This window comes from Anguilla rostrata, chromosome 15 (genome assembly GCF_018555375.3).
Source record: "Anguilla rostrata isolate EN2019 chromosome 15, ASM1855537v3, whole genome shotgun sequence".
NCBI classification, from domain to species: Eukaryota; Metazoa; Chordata; class Actinopteri; order Anguilliformes; family Anguillidae; genus Anguilla; species Anguilla rostrata.
This window is the reverse complement of record NC_057947.1, coordinates 2283546-2298634: the sequence shown is the minus strand read 5'-3', so window position 1 is coordinate 2298634 and position 15089 is coordinate 2283546. Positions and strand designations below refer to the sequence as shown.

The window sequence follows — 15089 nt, the reverse complement described above, 5'->3', positions numbered from 1 at the left end:
TTAGATTCCTGCTTTTTGTGTTTTGCACGTGTGTGTGCGTGCATGCATGTGTGTTTGGAGTGTGGAGACATAAATAACAAACTTATTTGTGAACAGTTTGGCCGCTTTTATATATGTATCTCTTATATAATGAAATCGCATGCATCACTTCCCAACTTGCCCAATGCATGCTGGGATATGACCAGGATAAACAGGTATAGATAATGGATGCATGGATCTCTTCCCGATCTATCAGTCTTGTTCATTCTTGTCATGACTTACAAAATCTTCGCCACTAGAGGGCTCACAGAGCCAACAAAGGAGAATGGCTTTTACGGGTAGATTCGGCATTTTATTTTTTATGATTTCTTTTTCTAAATGGGTGATAGTGTTTATGAGAACTAAAAGCGTCAAATATTCCGTTTACCAAAATGAATCCAAATGCATAAATGAACTGATGAATCAAAAAAAAAAGATGAATCAGACAAACATCAAGTATAAATACATGTATAAGATATTAATTGCTAGTCTTTAAAAAGTCTCTGTCTTCAGAATTTGAGTTAGCATGCACGGCTCATGAATGAAAATTATTTCAAAGTATAGTAGGACAAGTTTAAGAGAAGCTGGATTAAATCGGTTTTTGTCCTTTCATTTTACTTTGGAATGAATTAAATGAGTTAGTTACCTACATTACAACAGTTTTTGGTTATTTCTGAAAAACACCAAAATGTACTCACTAAATGGCAAAAAAAAAGTCAATAGTAAGGAAAGGTGTTAATAAAAAGGTTCTCGTGTTTTAATAAAACTATGCTGAAATGTGTTTGAGTGCCTAACATCAAAATGTGTAAGACCATCATCACATTTTCAAAAACAGAAAAACAAACATTTTTAAAATGCCATGTTTTGACTCATATTCATTTAACAACCACGCTGAAATAAATTAATAGAAATGTGCTTTACAAAATTTGATGAAAAATGTGTTGCAGTGGAAAAAAAAACAAAACAAACAAAACAAAAAAAACGTTGGTCTTATGTCCACAAAGTGAACAAATTCAAAAAGAATTATTAAATTATTTTTTGATTCAGATAGGCAGGAAATCATGTTATTTTAATAATGTCTTCAAATGAGTGGGAAATCATTTTTATTTACAGTTTTTCTCGATCGCTTACACACTATAACTGGGCCTATTAACTAAACATCCCAAACCATGACGCCGTCTACCAAAAGACAGACCCATTTCCCAAAACTATAAACACTATTCCCGTTTTCACACATGATTCAGATTTGTTGAACTTTTTGTGAAAAGAGTCAAAATTGTTCATACACCAATCAGAACCTCAGGATATATAGATAAAAGGGCCAATGGTCAGTTTACTTGTTTTGGAACAATGGATCCACAATGGTAGAGGAAGAGGACACAGGAGAGGAGGAAGAGGAAGGGCAAGGGCTAGGAGACAAACAGTTTCTGATGAGATTCATGCAACTCTAGTTGACTATGTCCGTCTCCATGGGATGTCAATGAGGGAAGCTGGGCAAAGAGTGCAGCCGAATCTGAGCCGCTTCACAGTAGCCTCTATAATCCGGAAGAGGAAAATAGGTAGGTAATTTTCATACTGCTCTCTACTGTAACTTTGGAGTGCTGTACTCTGCGCTGTTACAGCACATACATGTACTGTAGCTAAAATAAATAAATAAATAAATAAAAAAGAAAGAAACGTCACCTTCTTTAATGGACTGGAAATCATTTGTATTGAATAACCAGGGTAAAACATGTGCACTAATATGATTTTCCAGTCTCATGTTCAAAAAGTGACAACAATGCCAAAAAAATGCAATTATGTTTTTTTTCTTCATTTGAATAGGCAGGACTAAGGTGAAATAAATTAAATAAAATGAGTTTTAAGATGTTTACGATTTAAAAATGATTTCAGTAGAAAATCACAAAAATACATCAGATGATAGTCTTACATCCATCCCTCCATCCATTATCTATACCCACTTATCCTGAGCAGGGTCGCGGGGGGTGCTGGAGCGAGAGGCAGGAATACACCCTGGACAGGCCGCCAATCTATCACAGGGCATACACACCATTCACTCACACACTCACTTGTGAGCAATGTAGAGTCTTCAATCAGCCTACCTGCATGTCTTCGGACTGTGGGAGGAAACCAGAGTACTCGGAGGAAACCCACATGGACACGGGGAGAACATGCAAACTCCACACAGCCGAGTTTTGAACCCACAAACATGCTGTGAGGCGACAGTGCGACAGTGCTAAAATATTACATGTTTTTCATGAATTTTGTTGTGAAATCATCTTTATTGAAGAACCATGGTGAAATAAATGAGAAAATTAATCTGATATTTATTATGATGAGCTAAATTCATAACAAGAGTTAAGAATGTAACTGAGATTCTATGAACTTCGAGAAGTGCTCACTGACCCTGTCTATCACTGACAGATGACATCCTGTGCCCCCCTCTTTTTTGCCCTATGTCATGTTCCAGCCACCCTGTGCCCCCCCTCTCTTCAGAGCGGGCAGTGTTTCGCCCGATATCATGTTCCAGCGCCTCACAGGCAAACTACCTCAGCTCTCGTCCACTTGGGCCTTTCTCCTGGCGATTACATCAGAGAAGCGTGTGAGCGAGCTCCATGCCCTGTCAGTCAGTGAGCTGGGTTTGAGATGGAGCCCAGATGGTTGTGGGGTCACGCTTTGGCCAAACATAGCATTTATCCCTGAAGTGCTCACTCATTCACAACTAAAAAATTTGGTTCTCCTCAGAGTGAGGGGGATGGGAGTGAGAATTTGTGTTGCCCAGAATTGGTTCTGAAGACCTATGCTGAAGTGACTGTGCCTATTCAGCAGACAGAAAGGTTATGCTCTATGTAAGCAATGTCTGTCCCGCTAGATTGTGAATGTGATTTCACCATGGACATGGAATGGGAAATCTTTCTCCGTTTGCCAGGGTGAAAAGCCGCTCTACCAGGAGTGCTGCCACCTCATGGGCAGCATTGAGGGGACTGCCCCTGGGCACCACATGTGCCGTGGCCTGACGGTCATCGCCTCACACTTTTTAAAGGTTTTAAAAGTTAGTGTCGCTGCCTCCCTCCGTTTGTTTGCTGAGCCAGTATTACGCAGTGCCTCAGGCACTCATCCATATTACGCACTGCCTCAGGCACTCATCCATATTACGCACTGCCTCAGGCACTCATCCATATTACGCACTGCCTCAGGCACTCATCCATATTACGCACTGCCTCAGGCACTCATCCATATTACGCACTGCCTCAGGCGGTCATCCAGTACTACGCACTGCCTCAGGTGCTCATCCAGTACTACGCACTGCCTCTGTCGGTCACTACGCACTGCCTCAGACGGTCATCCAGTACTACGCACTGCCTCAGGCACTCATCCATATTACGCACTGCCTCAGGCGCTCATCCATATTACGCACTGCCTCAGACGGTCATCCAGTACTACGCACTGCCTCAGGCGGTCATCCAGTACTACGCACTGCCTCAGATGCTCATCCAGTACTACGCACTGCCTCTGGCGGTCACTACGCACTGCCTCAGATGGTCATCCAGTACTACGCACTGCCTCTGGAGGTCATCCAGTATTACGCACTGCCTCAGGCGGTCATCCAGTACTACGCACTGCCTCAGGAGGTCATCCAGTACTACGCACTGCCTCAGGAGGTCATCCAGTACTACACACTGCCTCGGGAGGTCATCCAGTACTACGCACTGCCTCAGGAGGTCATCCAGTACTACGCACTACCTTAGACGCTCATCCAGTACTATGCACTGCCTCAGGCGGTCACTACACACTGTCTCAGGCCTCATCCAGTACTACGCACTGCCTCAGGAGGTCATCCAGTACTACGCACTGCCTCAGGAGGTCATCCAGTACTACGCACTGCCTCAGGAGGTCATCCAGTACTACGCACTGCCTCAGGCGGTCATCCAGTACTACGCACTGCCTCAGGAGGTCATCCAGTACTACGCACTGCCTCAGGCGGTCATCCAATACTACGCACTGCCTCAGGCGGTCACTACACACTGTCTCAGGCCTCATCCAGTACTACGCACTGTCTCAGGCCTCATCCAGTACTACGCACTGCCTCAGACGGTCATCCAGTATTACGCACTGCCTCAGGAGGTCATCCAGTACTACGCACTGCCTCAGGAGGTCATCCAGTATTACGCACTGCCTCGGGAGGTCATCCAGTACTACGCACTGCCTCAGGAGGTCATCCAGTACTACGCACTGCCTCAGGAGCTCATCCAGGTCTACGCACTGCCTCAGACGCTCATCCAGTACTACGCACTGCCTCAGACGCTCATCCAGTACTACGCACTGCCTCAGACGCTCATCCAGTACTACGCACTGCCTCAGGCGCTCATCCAGTACTACGCACTGGCGATGAGGAAGGATGAAATAAAACTATAGTTTTATGTCCAAAAGTGACAATAAAGCAAAAAAAAAATGGTCATTTGTTAAATCTGATGGATGGGAAGTAATTTTTATTTAACAACCAGGATGAAATAAGTGCATTAATATGGCTTTGACAAAATTTATGATGAAATACATGTTTCAGCTGAAAATGAGCAAAATATGTGAGAGGACACTTATGTCCAAAAAGAAAACAAACATGCAAAAATGTCATTGTTAATTTTTCATTTAGATGGACAGTAAATTCTTTTTAATTGAAAATAATTTTCTTTCCATCTGAATAAAAAAAATAACATTTTCAAATGTGCTATTTTTTTTAGCTACTTTTAGCAATTAGACTATATTGTTATGCATTTTGTAATTTTCCACTGAAACACCTTTGTTTTCATAGAGTTCTTGAAACACATTTCTGTTCATTTATTTCACTGTGGTTCTTACATAAACATGATCTCCTATCTGTCTGTGTGAGCTCTCAGACTCCATCCCCATGAAGACTCTGGAACGTTCCACATCACCCAGAACCAGCCCTGACCAATTTGGTGCCCTCAGCAAGACTTTAGCTGGTGCTCCTTGCATCGCAGCCAATTCCACATATACATATAAGACTAATCAATAATGAAAATTACAACTATAAATTACAAAAGGCGATGGAAAACGAAAAGCATTTTAATTGGGATGGCAGGTATGCCATCCCGCCAAGTTATGCCTTGGCGGGGGCATGCCCCATACCTATCTCCTTCTTCTCCTCCTCCTTCTTCTTCTTCTTCTTCTCATTCTTATTTTTCCTGCCGCCTATCCCACTAACAACATGTCTCCCCATTGGACATTTTACCGACACCAGCCAAATCTTCACCTACACGGCCCAATCAAAAACTCATATACACACGCAAAATACCCATACCTTTTTACTCTGAAACATTTCCAGTTTAAACAGCTAGTTTGCCTGTGGCCTAGTGGGCACGGTCCCAATCTTGGGAACATGGGGTTCTAGGTTCAAGCCCAGCTAGGAACATGTTTCTTTAACCTGCTTTTACCCTCAGTAATAATTGTCTACTACTTCTCAATTATTGCTTTTGCACCATATCTACCCGCCGTTCACCGAACGTATACACTGCATTATGACGTACCATCTGCACGTTCAGTTATTAACCAGCTACAATATTGCAAAGCCATATGGATTCAACGGGAGCTCTTCTGTGCTTACTGGCCTGTGTTCTTCTTTAAAACCACGGACAGGTTTGCTAATGATATTTCACGCATTGCATAGCTACGTCATGGTGCTGCAATAACAAAGTCACAGACTGGTAAACCTCCGGTTGAAGGATTGAATCCCGCCTCGCCCTCATGCAGATAATTTCCTCTTTTACACTAACGTTTTCTTATGCTTATATTTGCTTTACCAAAACTCACTCACAGCCACCCATATGCATTTCATGACGGCAAATGTATTCCTTTCATTAAAAAGTTACACCGGTTCACCACTGTGCCATTTCTACTAACTATATTTCTTCACTTGGCTACCGTACAAAACCTTCTTATCAGCAAACACCACGTTTCTACATTCATGTTACCTCGCCCTGTTCTCTATCTAGCCACATACAAACAATTACTACGTATGTACGTTCTGCAACTCCCCATTAAAACATTACATTTAAAATCATGACTCACTCATAATTATAACTACTACTACTGAACATAAGAAAAGCACATCAGTGCAATAGATTTCACACGTTACTTAACCCTCCACTTTAACGACGCATGTTGTATACAGACTGTTATATAGGCCTAAACCGTTCGATAAGGAAACTAAGGTCGCTCATGGTCACTTCATTTACTTCGCACTATAGTCTGTGATCATATCAACCTTCACCTACATGCCCATTCTCCTAAAAACATATTGTTCCAACTACGCAATTTCATCACTTCTCCTAATTTATCTCACGCTTGTTATTTTCTCATATGCAAAGCCTGCTGGGACATACGAGTCTGCTCCTATTCTCCACTATCAAGTTTTCCGGTTCTAGCTTAGCAAAACAGCGAAGAGGATTCATACCTGCAGATAAGCCTATCAAAATGCCTTATAAACCATACAAACACTAAAAGTGCATCTCCACAAAATAACAGACAACGGAGCAGGACAGAAGGATACACAAGTTGCGACCTAGGGAGCTCTAATTCTACGGGCTTGCTGATTCTTTTGTCAGTCAAAGCTCGTTGGATGGTCATCAAATCCGTGAGTACATACACTGGCCATATTTCACCTGCGTTTCTGATGCGTTTTAACTTACGCCACCACACCCTTTGTCACAGCCACTTTTTTACATATATAGCAAACCAAAACTGCTAAACGGTACACGCTCATCAGACTGTACAAATTCACACAAGGATAGCCATATTCCGCAACCGTTTCTTACAGGGTCACTTCACATTTCTCACTCTCATAATAACACGCTTTGCAAAAAGAAATGATATCTCATAAAAAAAACACGTTTTCAACATACAAAAATGCCATGTTACTCATACATACAAGACATACACCATCTATAACTCATTCATTCAGACTGCCAAAATGCAGGCCTGCCATTAAAAGTATTGATATCAAAATGACGCCAAGTTACGGTACTACAAACAATATAGGCTATCTTGCCTCACCAAAATTAAATAAGATGTATTCCAAAGCAATGCTACCCAATATTTCCTCAATTCTTTCAAGTCACTTGGCCCTGTGTGTATAAGCATGCAGTACATGGACAGGCCAAACATATGTGTGGATGGCTTTCTCACAGTCAAGATGATTGAACAGGCATCTATATGTCCAATTTGTATTGGTATGTATGTATTTCGCTGCCCAGCCTTTCTGTTGCGTGAATGATTGTATGTTTCTTGGTATAAATGTCTGTTTTCTGGAGAAATATGCTTCCTGTAGTTACTGACCAGCAGTTTTCTACATGAATTTCAATGTGTTCCATGAGGCAATTCGAAATATTTCACACTTTGATCTGACACAAAGTTTGCATGCCATTGTAAAATGGTAAGATTACAGAACACAGGGCCAAGTGACTTGAAAGAATTGAGGAAATATTGGGTAGCATTGCTTTGGAATACATCTTATTTAATTTTGGTGAGGCAAGATCACCTATACTGTTTGTAGTACCGTAACTTGGCGTCATTTTGATATCAATACTTTTAATGGCAGGCCTGGATTTTGGCAATCTGAATGAATGAGTTATAGACGGTGTATGTCTTGTATGTGTGAGTAACTTGGCATTTTTGTACGTTGAAAACGTGTTTTTTATGAGATTGACTATTACAAGCAGGGCTAACGTTGGCTAACTAGACTTAAACAACGGCTTGGCTCAATACTCGATTCTGATTGGTCCAAGGGTGGGCATTATTTCTCAGTAAAGGGACACCTCGGCATTTTAACAGTTGTAAAATCAATGCGCTACAAAATCCAGAATTCTAAAGCAGTTAAAACAGCAACATTATTCTTTCGATTTTGAATTTTTGTTACGTCTCCTCCCCTTTTCAATGTCCAATTTCGCAATAGATGGCAATGCTGAATCAAGGTTGTAATTACTGGCTTCATTTAGGGATGCCAACCATCCCGCAAAATAGTGAATCCTCCCTTATTTGGACAGTAGAATATGCGTTCCATATTTAACTCATGGCTTTTCATCCGTATCTTTGTGAACGATTCCGTTTGTAGTAACCGCTATTTTGAATACAATACAATAGTTAGCTATATAGCTAGCCGGGATAACAAGCATGCTGTGAGACCATTCTGACCTAAAACCCAGAATTTTAATATTGGCTAGGTGACAAGTGACGGCGAACCTATCATAAAGCTAACTGGCATTCAAACCCGGTTTCAGAGTGTCAGAGTGCAATATCTACACTGCGAGACAGCAAGACAGAGGTAGGGAGATTAATTTGATAGAGTTATGGTTTCATGTAGCTTTCTTAAATAATGTAGGCTAATGACAAAAATGACCAAAATTGGTGCTAATTGTACTATGGTATAAAACAAGAAGGAATTGTTTTTTCTTGATAGAATCGTTGGTTTCATAGAATTAACGACCAGAGGTTTTTGCTTAACAACGGAGCAAATAGAACTACCGACGACAGTTTTGGTTCGTGCAGCACACTTAAAAGAAAAAGTGTATTTCTCAAAATTATGTTGTAGGTTATTCCCAAACACCTGAATATTTCCCTAATGAATTTAAGGTGGGAGTAACTGATGTTAACTCTAGCTATTAAATTAGCGAACGTTACTATCGTCCAAAGTAAGCTATACACTCTGCGCCAACGGTAACTACTATGCAAAAGATCAACTATTCATTCATCACATTACCGCTGTCTTTTTCCTGTTTTTCCTCCTCTTCTCTTCTTTTTATTCCCTGGGCACCAGAGGGCTTTGGTTTTTTGACATGATATATTTGAATTAGGCTACTGATCTTAATCGTATCACGTTTCAAGGTCAGCGTCACTCTAGTTCAGATAACTCGCCCATCCCCCGCAATCTGGTAAATCTAACTAAGAGCCGGGAGGTTGAGGGGGTGATGCCGCGGACAACCAAGAAAATAGGGCCTATTTAATTGGCTATGTCGTTATGTTGTTGTGGACTTTTTTTCGTTACATTTATAAATAATAATATTAAAATAGTATTAGTAAAAAATTGTAAAAGTTTTTAAAATCTTGCTTTTTTTTTCATTCCCTCATTTGGGGCACCCCTATGGATGGACGGCGCCCCGGCAATGTTTACAACGTACTTGTTGCACCGGCTGCAACTTTCACAAAATACTCCCAGCATCAGCATGATATAGCAGGCGTGAGGTAGACTAATTGACAGCTGACAAGTTAACTACCACGTTCTTTTTAATAAAGCTACTTTTCTAAAAAAAAAAAAAAAAAAAAGGCTTTTAAAATGCTAGTATGTTTAGGTATTACTCAATTACTGTCTGTTTTCTTGTGCTACCCTCGTTAGCTAACTAGCTAGCTAGCAAGCAAGCAAGCATGATACAGGACAGTTCAGAGAACAGACTATTCCTTTAAATGTGAAATCAAATGGTCAATGCAGTCCTCAAAACTATGTTCTAAATGTGCGAATTTTCATATATAAATATCATAGAATTGTGGGAAATGCACTTTTAAAAATTGGACCCCCTCAATGTCTATACCATGGTTACGCCCTTAGTGTCATGGTTCCTTATTTCGTTTGTTGTGCGGCGCCGTTTCGTGCTAATCGGCTACTCAGTAGGCTATCCCTGTTGAGCAAACTGAGTGCTGTTTCAGGTAACTGAGTGTGGTAATCTTCAGGACCGCCTGAGGGCGCTCCGTGATTGCTTTTGATTACGACCGATTGTTAGCACCTGATTTAGAGAGCTTAAATTCACGGCAGATCTATTCTTCTCTTTAGTGCCTACTCACGTTACACGAAAGCCGGTAAGTAAAAAGCTCTTTTAGAGAAAAGTGTTGTAAGGAAAAAGGTATAGAATTTTGAATATAGCTTTTTGTTTTGATTAGTAGTAAGACTTCGGTCCTACTAGCCACTTAGCTTTATTCTTTATTTTCCTTTAAACGCCGTTTTTGCCTTCCTCGTTACGAGGCACATTTTCTTTGCTTTTCTCCCAACTGCACTGCAGTTTTACTAAAATACGCCTTAGTTCGTTCTCCCGCAGAGACTATTAGGCTATTTTGTGTTGGGATCAGAGACTGTAAAAAATATGGACAAAGCTACTGTGACGTCACCCATTGCCTCTCCGTGGGTCTGTAAAACACGTTTTGAAGCTCAATGGCGGGCGCGGCCATGTTCTCGATTTGGAGCCAAAACCATAGAGTTAAGCGGTCTTGTGATTTTTGCAATGTGATTGACAGTCCGGTGCGGAAAAGCCCATCAACCTGAACGAACGATTGCAGAACGAACTTGAGGCTAGCTGACTGTCTGCCGTTATGTTTTAAAATATACGATCAAATGTTTACGGAGTTTAATTTCCATCCGTGACTGTACTGTGTCATGTAATCACGTTGTATGTATGACATTAATAATACAATTATGTTCAGTTATCTTCAATTTATGTTTCTCGGCAAAACGAATATGCTTAGCTAGCATATCAGCTTGCCAGTGAGCTAGGTAAGCTATCCGTGGTTAGCTCACGCATTAGCAATATGAACTACAGGGGAAGAACATCGACTGCACTGATGGTCAATCAATCAGAGATGTGTAGACTACTGGTGATTTGACAAGGCTAATTTTCATATAACTGTCTGGCAGACCTGCTGTTAACCAAGCAAGTTATCGTGGTAGGTTTTCGCCACAGTCAGTTAATGAGCCATTAACTGCTACTACTCCATCGTCGTTTGTGGTGTTTACTTGCTGGGTGACGCTAGCTGACCGATCGTTCGCAAGTCACTTTTTACCGAATAAAAATTAACACCGTCAGCGGTGATTAACAAATCTACCAAGTATTTTAATAACCTACTCTACAGGCGTGTAAATATGACAACGAACTTTGAAGAGCAAGTTTTCCACCTGTTGCATAAAGACAAAAACAATGTACATTTAATTTCTAATTATTATTATTTTCTTGCTAGCTTCTAGCTTTGTCACATTCGTGCAGCATAGCCCAGGTAGACATTTACGGAATGTACACGACTGACAAGCCGTCAAACACGTTTGACAGATGGAATATTTGCCGGTTAGGGTTAGCTAGCTAGTCAAATGGCTTGGTAGCCGAAGTTGCGAACTGTTTTAGCATAGGCTACTGGACTACCACATATAGCAAATAAGCGTTTGCTGATTACGCTTTCTGCCAACTAATTATTTGGTTAAGTGGGCTAAAGGAAATAGTAAAAATGACTCGGCTACCGGAAAACTTCAGAGGAGGATTATTTTATGGTCGTCTAGTGCAGCTGTAAATAGCACACGCTATAATGAAACCACTACAAAATGGGATGCCTGCATTTTCTGACTTCGCACAGGTGGACCGTGGTCGGAGCCGCAATGTCAAGGCCAAGAGACGCCACCTCCCACCCCAGTGACCACAGATTGTAGCCCCTACTGTAGCTCAGTCCTCTGCAGTAATCCGGAAGTGACGCAAACTGTACCTCATTGGTCCAGAACAAATATTGGCACTGTGCCCAAATGACGCAATAAATCATGAAATCGACCCATGGACAGTCATAAGACGAATAAAATACACCTATTATGACCATTTGTTCTTGTGAGAAAAAATTATTGACTTTGTATTTTGATCGCATTTGTACCGTAGACTTGCATGGAAACCGGATATGAAAACACCTATACTGGAGCCATCCGTAGTGGCGCTAGTGAGCAACCAGGAACTACAACACCAGGAAATGAGCTTCAAAAACGAAGTCTGGTTTTGGCCGCTTGGTAGGGACGAGCCTTTTTCAATTAACCTGAAATACACAAGACGGGACACAATCTTAGCTGTAACTATCGGAGAAATTTAGATGGTAGACCCGAGGAGAATAATGTTAATTCGTTAGTTCGCTAGCTGAATTGGTACTGTATAAGTAGGCTGTGTTACTGAAATACTCTGATATAACCAGTTATCAGCAACATTTAATCGGCATAGCTAATCGGTTAAATTGAATTCTCCATTTTTGCTAGCGTTCGTATGTCAGAACAGAACCGGATGGCGACGTTTTTCAGTGAACAATCTACCCCATAATGAAGTTGCAATTGCACTGTAAACAATCATGTGTTGTGTTCATTATTTTCGCGCTGTTTACCAGCGCGTGAACAACTGGGTATGCAGTAAGTTAGGCGACAGAAATGGAGCCCATTATGTTCGTGATGGTCATGCTACTTTTCATGGGGTGTACATTGCACATGAAACGGGGAAAAGATTGGCTGTGGTGAGGAGACAGCGACTGATCGTCGAAAACGGGAACCGACGAAGGCAGGCTATCCGGAGAGCGGCAGCAAGGAGACGAGCATTACTGAGAAGGGTTGCGCTTGCCAGCACCGATGTAGGTAGTCAATATAGCCAGCTAGCTAGCTAGCTACACTGGTTCACATTATATATACTTAAACTTACAAAAAAACTAACATTGACCTCACATATTGCGTTACTCATTCACTCTATCACTTTACTTTTATACAAACTCTTCATGTATCATTTCAAGAATTACATCATTTAAATTTCCAATCTGCACCACTGTTAGTACTAAACAAAAAGAAGACAGACCCCTTGAAGTAACGTAAAGTATTTATTTACTTTGTCAATTTCTCTCTAGGGAGAAAGCCTTGCAAGGTATGGCAGGATTAATGTCAGTGTCCCGATCCTCACAAAATTTTTTGATGAGGACCAGGATCTCCAGCCAGACTTTCGTTTGTCCAGACGGGCAATCCGGAGTCTCTTGAGAATGCTCCCCAACATGAGGGACCATGGCTGGGGCTACAAACTAGATGTCCTCACCTTTGTGTACTGGCTGGCCTGTGGGACATCCTACCGTGTGGTGTCAGAGGTGTTTGCTGTCCCACGCAGCAGAGTACACAGGATGGTCCATGCCATTGCAGATGACCTGATTTCCATCCTGCCGAGAGTCATACACCTCCTTGAAACCGGAGACCTGGAAGCCATTGGAGAGGGGTTCTGTCGGCTGGCAGGACATTCAGCGTTCAGGAAGGCTGTGGGAGCCATTGATGGGTGCCACATACGATTGAAGCCACCCGGAGGAGTCACTGGACAGTGCTATATCAACAGGAAATTTTTTCCATCAATTATCCTGCAGGCTGTCTGTGACTTCTCTGGGAAATTCGTGGATGTCTTTGTGGGTTTCCCGGGGTTCATGACTCACGGGTCCTGCGGAACAGCCCCATATATGTACAGCAGCTGTATCCTCCCCGTGGATACATGCTGCTTGGTGATGGAGGGTATCCCTGCTTGGAGGATCCAATCCACCTCATAACCCCCTACAGGGAGCCTGTCCAGGGGCCGGTGGAGGCCCGCTTTAACCGGCATCATTCCAAAGCTCGCTCCATAATTGAGCGAGCTTTTGGACTGATGAAGTCCAGATGGAGGAGCATCTTCTTTTCATCCCTAGAGGTGCACCCTTCATTTGCACCGAAGGTTATTGCAGCCTGCGCTATCCTTCACAATGTCTGCCTGGCTGCTGACGATGTCCTGGAGGAAGACAGAAGACCACTGTCAGAAAATGACCCTGACCCAGTGCCCATCCTTAGGGGGGAGATGCCGGGACAGCACCTGAGGGCAAGACTGGCGGAGGAGGTGTCGGCCCCAGATGTGTGTCCTGGTGGTCTGCAAGACCACATTTATTGGCGCTCTGATGTAGTATAAAATGTGTTTTTTTTTTTTTTTTTTTTTTCCAATTTGCTTATTTTTTCTAAATTTTTTATAGTACCTTCCCTGTAGTGCATTATTTGCTACATACTTTTTTGCCATATAGCTTATTGTTTGTAAATGTTGTTCCATCTCTCCATCCATGTCCATGTCCCTCTCTTCACAATAATTAAATTGTTTTTAACAGTTCACTCGATTGTGACCAATTAAGTATGATAATCTGTTCATTTAAATACTTGTTGCTTATCAGAAGTTACACATCTTTTAACCCTCCTGTTCTGTTCATTTTTTAGGTACAGCAAAAATGTTCCCGGGTCAATCCCCATACAGGGGGGGTTTGCAAATACATGAAATGAACCATTTTCATTTAAAATGTTGATTACACTAATTAAGGCCAGTAGAAGAAGTTTCATACTGAAAAAATAATTTTAAGTATTTTTCCTAGATTTTCAAACTTTAAAAAGGGTCAATTTGACCCGCAATATAACAGGAGGGTTAATTAGCAAATTAAAAACTTCTAGAATTTACCTTTTTTTTTGGTTGCCACGACATGCAAACCACTGATATTTGATAAAAAGCTGTACTTTTGTAACATGAAAAACAGATTAAATTACTTCTATGAGGACAGAGGTTTACAGCAAGTATAGTATGTAATTTAGCCTTTTAATAATGACAAAACTAACACAGCTGCTTAAAATAATTATTTATTAGCATATTTCTCAAACACAGCCAGAAAGTGGCCCAGAAACTCCCTCTCCTCTCTCTCATGGGCTTCTCTCCTCTCCTCCCTCTGCAAGGCTTCCACTTCCCTCTGCCTCTCCCTCTCTAGTGCCTCCCTCTCTCTCTCCTCCTCCACCTCAGCCTGCCTCTGGAGGAACTCCAACAGGTCGGAGTTCCTCAGTTTCCTGCTGCTGCCTGCCCGCTCCTGCCTTCTGCTTTGAGGGGAGACCACCACTGCATCCCCTTCACCACTGGCGGAGGCAATCGGGACAGGAGGCGTAATGGACGGCCTCCCCCCGATTGCCTCATCCATCATGGCAAACCACCACCAGGATGCAGCAGTGGTCTCACCCCCTTCAGTGCTGACCCCTGTGGGGGGGTTCTTTAGCACCTAAAGAGACAAGCAATGGTATACTGACCACAAATGTCTTTCAGATTTTATTAACTACATAAAGTAAACAAGCAAACGTACATTATGACAAAAATCGATCATCATTATATCCACAAAATTGATTTAAACAAATTCTCTTTTTGAAATACTGACCATGTCAAACTTCATATGTACACATTACAGATACATACCTTGTACTTTTTTTTCAG

The 15089-nt window shown here is 41.8% G+C and overlaps 1 long non-coding RNA gene across 1 annotated transcript; it reads left to right on the top strand.

The window, feature by feature from the left end:
• Positions 1 to 11839: 11839 nt before the first annotated feature.
• On the top strand, positions 11840 to 13960 carry LOC135241196 (uncharacterized). The gene is made up of 2 exons (XR_010325927.1): positions 11840 to 12435; positions 12703 to 13960. It is a non-coding gene; the product is annotated as an uncharacterized LOC135241196 (long non-coding RNA).
• Positions 13961 to 15089: the final 1129 nt, after the last annotated feature.